At 38.0% G+C, this 8,267-nt stretch overlaps 1 long non-coding RNA gene across 1 annotated transcript in view; it reads left to right on the top strand.

Moving 5' to 3' along the window:
* Positions 1-7,659, top strand: part of LOC109378090 (uncharacterized) — a 49,238-nt gene extending 41,579 nt beyond the window's left edge. Inside the window, exons 2-3 of the long non-coding RNA XR_002122956.1 lie at positions 4,860-5,005; positions 7,498-7,659. This is a non-coding gene — a long non-coding RNA (uncharacterized LOC109378090). The remainder of the gene's footprint in view (positions 1-4,859; positions 5,006-7,497) is intronic.
* Positions 7,660-8,267: the final 608 nt, after the last annotated feature.

Below are 8,267 nucleotides of genomic sequence, written 5' to 3' on the forward strand. Positions count from 1 at the left end.
GTGTGTGTGTGTGTGAGAGAGAGAGAGAGAGAGAGAGAGAGAGAGAGAGAGAGAGAGAGAGAGAGAGAGAGAGAGAGAGAGAGAGAGCTGCATGCCCTGGTACAGGTTGCTCTTCCCTGCCTCCTTGGAGGACTAAAATTAAGCTGATGAGTGTGGAACCACAGTCCTACCCCCAAATCAAATGCCAAAGATTCTCAGGCGGCTTGCTTCCTTACCTGCTCTGCCTTCATTCAGCTCCTCCTCTTTTGCTTCAGCTCTGATTTCAGGCTCCACTCTTATCTCAGATCACGGTCTTCAATTTTTCCCCTTAGCACTCCTCCTCAAACATGGCTTTGCATTCTCCCTTAGCCTCACTCTGTGCCTGGCCTCCAAATGAAACAAGCCTGTTCTAACATCCAGGGACTATCTCCAAGTATACCCTCAGGGCTTGTGCGCCACAGGGAATCTGACAGGGTTGAGTGCTGGTGTTTAATAGGAGATGAAGATTTCTGTCAACTCTCTTTTCCTTGTTTTGCTACCTGTAGCCTTCAGTGCAGATGTGATCAAAATTCAACTTGGCCACAGAGTAGGCAGAGCTTGGTACAGTTCAAGAAACCCTGTGGGTGGTTAATTAATAAACAGTTTTTGAGCAGCTTCGACTAACTACACACTGAATCAGACACAAATCAAGAAGGAACCAACCCAGCAAGTGTTTTCCTCACTTACAAGGTAGTTTATAAAGCAGAAACAGAACATTAAGGTCCAAGAAATGACTAAGAGTCTAGGGAAAGCCAAGATTAATTCATCAGGCATTTTCATCTAGGAGTCCACAAAATAAGAAAATAAAGAAAGACAGGTTTTATATTCTTCATTTCTCAATTTCACAAGGGAACCACAGAAGCATGTATTCAAGGAGAAAGCAAATTGCAGCTAACAAACCAGCCCTTTCTTGGGAAACTTGTCAAAATAGTCTCTGTTGGTAGATCTCAACCATTTTAAGGGGGCTCCACACCATTCATACAAACAGCATACTTCAGTCAGCAACGTATCTCATTTCACAGAGTGATTTGCTGTGGGGACGTCCCCTGAGAAGTTTCTAATATGTTTATGTACATCCCCCAGCAGAGAACCATTGAGCTAAACTAGGTTGATCAATTCAACTAAACACAGGAATCTGAAAGCACCAATGTCTTTAACACAGGGCCTCAGGTAAGGTACTTTATTTCAAATTTGTTAATATCTAAGTAATTTATTATACTGATAGGAACACCGTCATGAGCATCAACATTGGAAAATGTTAGTTTTTTCCCCCACCTAAAACGTGTTTATTTCATCCTTCTTAACAAATTAAAGTTTATGCCCATGCCATCTGCTAAAAAATACCCATGTTTATTGACTTGAGTTTGTCCTTCATTAACTTCCTTTTCCTGCCTTCTCTCAAGTGGAAGGAGTAATGAATGGAGTTTTAAAAAAGATTTCAGGTGCTGGTTAAGAGTTGGCTTGGGACGCCAGCTCTGAGCACCAGGGCCCCAGTTCAGACCCCACATGTGGGCCAGTGATGCTGTGCCCTCTACAGCTAAGATGGTAAACAACACCTCGACCAGGAGCTGGGATGCCATGAGTTGCCTGTGAAGATGTAGGCTGCAGTGGAGCTGCATTGGGCTCCCGTAAGCTACTGTGAGCGGCCGGCAGCCAGCGTGAGCCACCATGAGCGGCCGTCCAGTGGCCAGCAACCGACCTCCCTCACCCGGGAAGAGCACAATGATAATACCAACATGGGTCAGTGAAGTGACGTCCTCCATACGTAGACTGAAAAACAAAAGGACAGCAACTTGTCTGTTCCCCTTTCCTGATTCCCCAATAAAATATTTTTTTAAAAAAGAAAGATTTTAGGGCTGGCTGAGTGGCTCTGTTGATTAAGAGCTCACTCAAGAGTGCGAGCTCAGAGCAACAGGGTTGCCAGTGTGATTCCTGGCCCGAGCTGAGCTACTGCTGAGCTCCCAACAGGTGGCAGGATGGCTAGCTAAAAAAAAAAAAAAAAAAAAAAAAAAAAGAACAATAAAAGATTTCAGAAGTAGGTACTTGGTGCAAAAAGAGTCAATAATATTTTGATTATGCTAGAAAAATGTTTTTCACTTTGTTCATGACTAAGAACAAAATAGCCTGGTATCTTTCCCATCATAGTCTGGCTTAATCGTTTTTATTATGGTATAATTAACATATAACATTATATTAGTTTAAGATGTGCAATATAATGAGTCAATATTTGTATACACTGCAAAATGATCACCACAGTAAGTCTAGTTACCATGTGTCACCGTACAAAATTACAAAAGCATTTTTTCTTATTAGCACTTCTAAGATTTACTCTCTTGGTAACTTTCAAATATGTACTATAATATTATTGACTATAAATCCTTCAACATACACATTACTAGTATATCACAACTCACTTGAATTTGTAAGAGTAATGTATTTCATTCCCTCTTTTTTCAAGTTTGAAACAGTTATATGTTGTCTTGGGTGGCCACCCCTCCCCTCACAGTATATAATTTGATCACTCTGAGGTAGTTTGTCAGGGGTTACAAATTGAAACGTCATCAGGGGACAGGATGATAACATAAAGCTGTGAAATGATTGGATACAAAACAAATGAGAGTGGTGAGAACTGTGGTGATCAGGACAGGACATGCCCAAACAAAGGACTTAAATTCAAAACTTTTTAAAACCACATGCTGGCCAAACATATGTTTTAAACTCAACTTTTGGGCACCTCATTTGTGCCCCTGGTTAGGAATAGAAGGGAAGAGAGATGGGCTTGTTGAGTCCTCAACATCTTTAAGATAGAAGATTTTCTCATTTTGTACTTATTTAACATTGCACATCAATCAGAACTCCTTAAATATTAGATACTAAATGAGGTTCATTGAAAATCAATTTGCTCATGCCTTAATATTGGGTTGTCGGAAAAGCCATGATGTATTTTTTTTTATGTTTTTCATTGCAAAAATGTGTCATGAGTTTTCCGACAACCCAATACAAATCCCCTTATTCTATCTTCCAGAACAAAAGTCTTGCATGGTTCTCCTTCAACTGAAACAGCTCCATAAAGTTTCTTTCATTTACTATCAACATTGTCTCTAGATATTTTCTGTGACAGGCATGCTGGCATTTGGATAGCATAGAGCTGATTCTATAGCTTGGCCCTGTTCCAAGATTGTCACATGTGAAACTCTAAAAAACAGACACGTTATGCTGAGTTTATGATGGTAAAAATGGGCATGGAGTTTTTCAGTTAGCAGAAAACCACTGACTTGGTTGTTGGGCTCTCTTTTCTACACTTTCCAAAACTCCCATCCCTTAAACTCCAGCATAACTCAGAAGCTCCAGAGAGCTATCTTGTCCACTGAGTGCATCCCTTGAACCACACTCTTTCAATGGGTTTTACACCAATAATCTGAACAGTTCTAGAAATGGAACTGCATTATGTGGCAGAGACAATAGCAACCAAAATAACAGTATGCAACAAGAAGCTCTGCTCTCCATGACAGCTGTGGAGATGCTTTAGGTGTAAAGTTTCCTAGAGGGAAGAGATCTTCCATATATTGTGCATATAATAGCACCAAAGACTGAAATGAACTTGGTCAGATGGTGGAGAACATGAGTAGTAATGCAAGGTATCGTTGGTGAGTTGGGATTCTCATTTTATCATGGTTAAAATTCCTCAAATGTCAGTGAAGCTAGTCAGAGTGGCTCAGTTAGTTAAGAGCCTACTCAAGAGTGCAAGCTCTGAGCAACAGCAGTTCGATGCCCAGCCCGAGCGGAGCTGCCGCTGAGTTGCCAACAGGTGGTAGGATGGCTCAGCTAAAAAAAAAATAAGATTCAGTATCATTGCAATCAGGACCCAATGTGGATTTTTGACAAGCAGGAGAGAGTTTGATGGCGATTATTTTGGTAATCCTGCCCTTTCTGTTTAAAAGACGGGATGCATATTATTTAAGCTCATAGGCTCTGAAGTCAGATTTTTTGGGCTCTAATACCAACTCTAAAGCCATCTATGAGGCCATGGGCAATTTGCTTACCTTCTCTGTGCCTAGTTCTGTCATCTATAAAACGAGGATGATAATATCAACCCTACAATGCTGCTGTGAGGATTCAATATTTAGCACATAGAACAGTTTCCTAGCATGTAATGAATATTCAAATAGATTAGCTATTAGTATGCTTTCCTCTTATAAGCTATTAAGAGTAAGAATTGAAATTAATTCTCAGTATTTAAAGTTTGAAAAGAGCTTTAAAGTCACATCCTCTCTTTTGATCTCAGTTTACCCATTTGTAAAATAAGATGGTGGGACTATATCATAGATTTTCCAAGCATTTTTTTGGTAGCACAACCTTTTATTCAAGATCAGGAGACACTTCTTTTTTACCTAAAGCTTGGTATAAGGGAATGATATCCTACATATATCTTAGGTCCTCTTAGTCCCTCAAACTAAGAGTGGTGCTTTCTATTTTGTCTTAACTCTATGACACTATAATTGTGGAATCAAAGGCTCCTGCCCCCAGTTCATCTGCCCAATTCAGCTGCTAGAGGAGGGTAGAGATCATCCTTTAACAGTGAAAGCTGCACCAAGCATCTGAGGGCAATGTTTATTTATCAATTGTTTCCTTTTTTTCCTACCAAACCTAACATTGATCATTGGAATTAATCAGACAAACTGGTAGGTAAAAGGACTAAAGTTAATACATTGCCTTGCTTTTCATCCTGGCCTATTATCATGCTGAATGGTATGGTAAGACTGCTCTAAAAAAGTCGAGCATAGGAGATCAACTGCAAGCTAGGAGAGGAAACTCAAATATTGTTCCTTTTCACTGGGTAGGGTCTTTGGAGAAGTCACATTACCTCTCTGAACTTGGAGAAAACAGTGTTTGGAAAGCTGTCCCTCCTCTCTCACAAAGACACTGCATAAAGAGCAGAACAGGAACAAAAGAAGGTCGAAGGTACAAACTTCCAGTTATAAACCAAGTAAGTCCTGGGGATGTAATGTGCAGCGTAGCGACTATAGTTAATAATACTGCATTGCATATAATTTGAAAGTTACTAAGAGAGTAAGTTATTATTTATTTTTTATATTTTGAGTTTCAAGTGTACAAAACAACATAATGATTAGACATTTATATACCTCTCAAACTGATAACCCCAATAAGTCTATTACCCATCTAACACTGCATAGTAATTACAATGTTATTAACTATATATTCCCTATGTTGTACTATATAAACCCATGATTATTTTTTAAGTTATAGTTGACATTCAATATTATTTTCTATTAGTTTCAGGTGTACAGCACAGTGGTTACACATTTATATAATTTATGACGTTACCCCCCCCGATAAGTCTAGCACCCATTTGACACTATAGTTTTTACAATATTATTAACTATATTTTCCATACTGTATTTCACATCCCCATGGCTTTTTTGTAACTACCAATTTATACTTCTTAATCTTTTCATCTTTCTCATCCAGCTCCGCAACCTCCCTCCCAATTTGTTCTCTGTACCTAAGAGTCTGTTTGTTTTGTTTGCTTGCTTATTTTGTTCTTTAGATTCCACACATAAGTGAGATTATATGGTATTTGTCTTTTTTGGTTTGACTTATTTCACTTAGCATAACACTCTCTAGGTCCATCGATGTTGTTACAAATGGTAAGACTTCATTTTTTATGGCAGAATAATATTCCACTGTATATATGTACCACTTTTTCTTTATCCAATCATCTATTGATGAGCATTTTGATTGTTTCCATATCTTGGCTATTGTAAATAGTGCTGCAGTAAATATAAGGGTGCATATATCTTTTCAAATTGGTGTTTTGAATTTCTTTGGATAAATACCCAGAGTAGACTTGCTACGTCATAAGAAAGTTCTATTTTTAACCTTTTGAGGAACCTCCATACTGTTTTTCATAGTGGCTGCACCAATTTGTAATCCTAACAAGAGTGCACGAGGGTTTCCTTTTCTACACATCCTCACCAACACTTGTTTGTTAATTTATTGATGATGACCATTCTGACAGGTGTGAAGTGATATCTCATTGTGCTTTTAATTTGCATTTCTCTGATGATTAGTGATGTTGCATGTCTTTACACATGTCTATTGGCCATCGGTATTACCTCTTTGGAGAAATGTCTTTTCAGGTCCTCTGCCCATTTCTCAATTGAATTTTTTATTTTTGTTGTTGAGTTGTATGAGTTTTTAAATAAATTTTGGATATTAACCCCTATCAGATGTATCATTGGCAAATATCTCCTCCCATTCAATAATGTCTTTTCATTTTGTTGATGATAGCTTTCGCTGTGCAAAAAATTATTAGTTTGATGTACTCCCATTTGTGTATTGATTTTTTATTCTTAATAATGAATAATATTTATTTTTTAATCTTTATTAAATTTATTACAGTGACATTGGTTAGTAAAATTATATAGGTTTTAAGTGTACATTTATATAATGTAATATTCCACAGTGTGTTTACCACACAGTCAGTTCTTCCATAACCATATATTTGATCCCCTTTTCCCTCTTCTACCACTCCACCTTACCCTCTGGTAACTACTATACTGTTGTCTGTATCTATAAGTTTTTGTTTTTTTTTTGTTTGTCGTGTTTCTTTATTGCTTTCAGTTTTAAATCCCACATGTGAGTGAAATCATATGGTTCTCAACTTTCTCTGTCTAATGTATCTCACTTAGCATGATAATCTCAAGATCCATCCATGTTGTCACAAATGACAGTATTTTATCTTTTCTTATGGCCAAGTAGTATTCCATTGTATATATGTACCACATATTCTTTATCTATTGAAGGACACTTTGTTTTGTTTTCATGTCTTGGCCACCATGAATAATGCTGCAGTGAACATGGGAGTACATATATCTTTACAGATAATTGTTTTCAGATTATTGGGGTAGATACCCAGAAGAGGGAATCCTGGGTCATAGGGTAATTCTAGTCTTAATATTTTGAGGAACCTCCATACTATTTTCCATAGTGGCTGTACCAATTTACATTCCCACCAGCAGTATATGTGGGTTCCTTGTTCTCCACAGCCACTTCAACACTTAATACTTGTCTTGCTGATAATAGCCATTCTAACAAGTGTGAGATGGTATCTCATGTGGTTTTGATTTGTATTTCCCTAATAGCTACTGAATTTCAACATCTTTTCATATATCTGTTGGCCATTTGTATGTCTTCTTGGGAGAAGTGTCTGTTCAGGTCCTCTGCTCATTTTTTAGATTGGATTATTGGGTCTTTTTGTTGATGAATTGCACGAGGTCTTTATGTATTTTCGATATTAGCCCCTTATCGGAGGTTTAGTTTGCAAATATTGGGTCATCGGAAAAGTCATGATGTATTTTGTCTATGTTTTTCAAAGGTCATATATTTATATAAAGAACAAAGATCAATCAATGATATATTGCCCATTTTGTTCGATAACCTTTTGCCATCTTTCAGTGAGCTTCATAATTCCTCGTTCATAGAAGGACCTGTCTTTATCGGCGAAAAACTGAACAAGGTGCTGATCTATAGCTTCATCTGCAATGAACATTATACAACGCAAGGAGTTTTGAAGTGAGCGAAACAAGTGGAAGTCTCATGGCACAAGATCAGGCGAGTATGGTGGGTGTGGCAATACATCCCATCCAAGCTCCAATAATTTTTGAAGGGTAATCAAACTTGTGTGGGGTCTCCTGTTGTCACAATGGAACACAACTCCTTTACAATTAACAAGCTCTGGACATTTCTGGATGATAGATTTGTTCAATCTGTTCAGTTGCTGACAGTACACATTCGAATTGATTGTTAGGTTCCTTGGTAGGAGCTCGAAAATGACAACACCTTTAAAATCCCACCGCACTGAGAGCATAACCTTCCTCTGATGAATGTCTGCTTTCTATGTCATTTGAGGTGAATCATCACGTCGGGACCAAGACCGTTTGTGCACCACATTGTTGTAAACAACCCACTTCTCATCACCAGTTATCAGTTGCTTCAAAAAAGGATCGTTTTCCTCACGTTTAATGAGCATATTGCAGATGTTTATACGCACCATCAAATGAACTTCTTTGAGTTATTTTTTGAACTTCTTTGAACCCAAATATTGAGCTTGCTTATGTATCCCAGCTTCTTCAGGTGGTTGTGAACGCTTGAATAATGGATGTTCAATGTTTTTGCAATCTCTCGTGTCATGTAATGTGGGTTTGACTCGATCAATGCCTTTTTTT

The sequence above is a fragment of the Hipposideros armiger genome, unplaced genomic scaffold, assembly GCF_001890085.2.
Source record: "Hipposideros armiger isolate ML-2016 unplaced genomic scaffold, ASM189008v1 scaffold_1729, whole genome shotgun sequence".
Taxonomy (NCBI): Eukaryota; Metazoa; Chordata; class Mammalia; order Chiroptera; family Hipposideridae; genus Hipposideros; species Hipposideros armiger.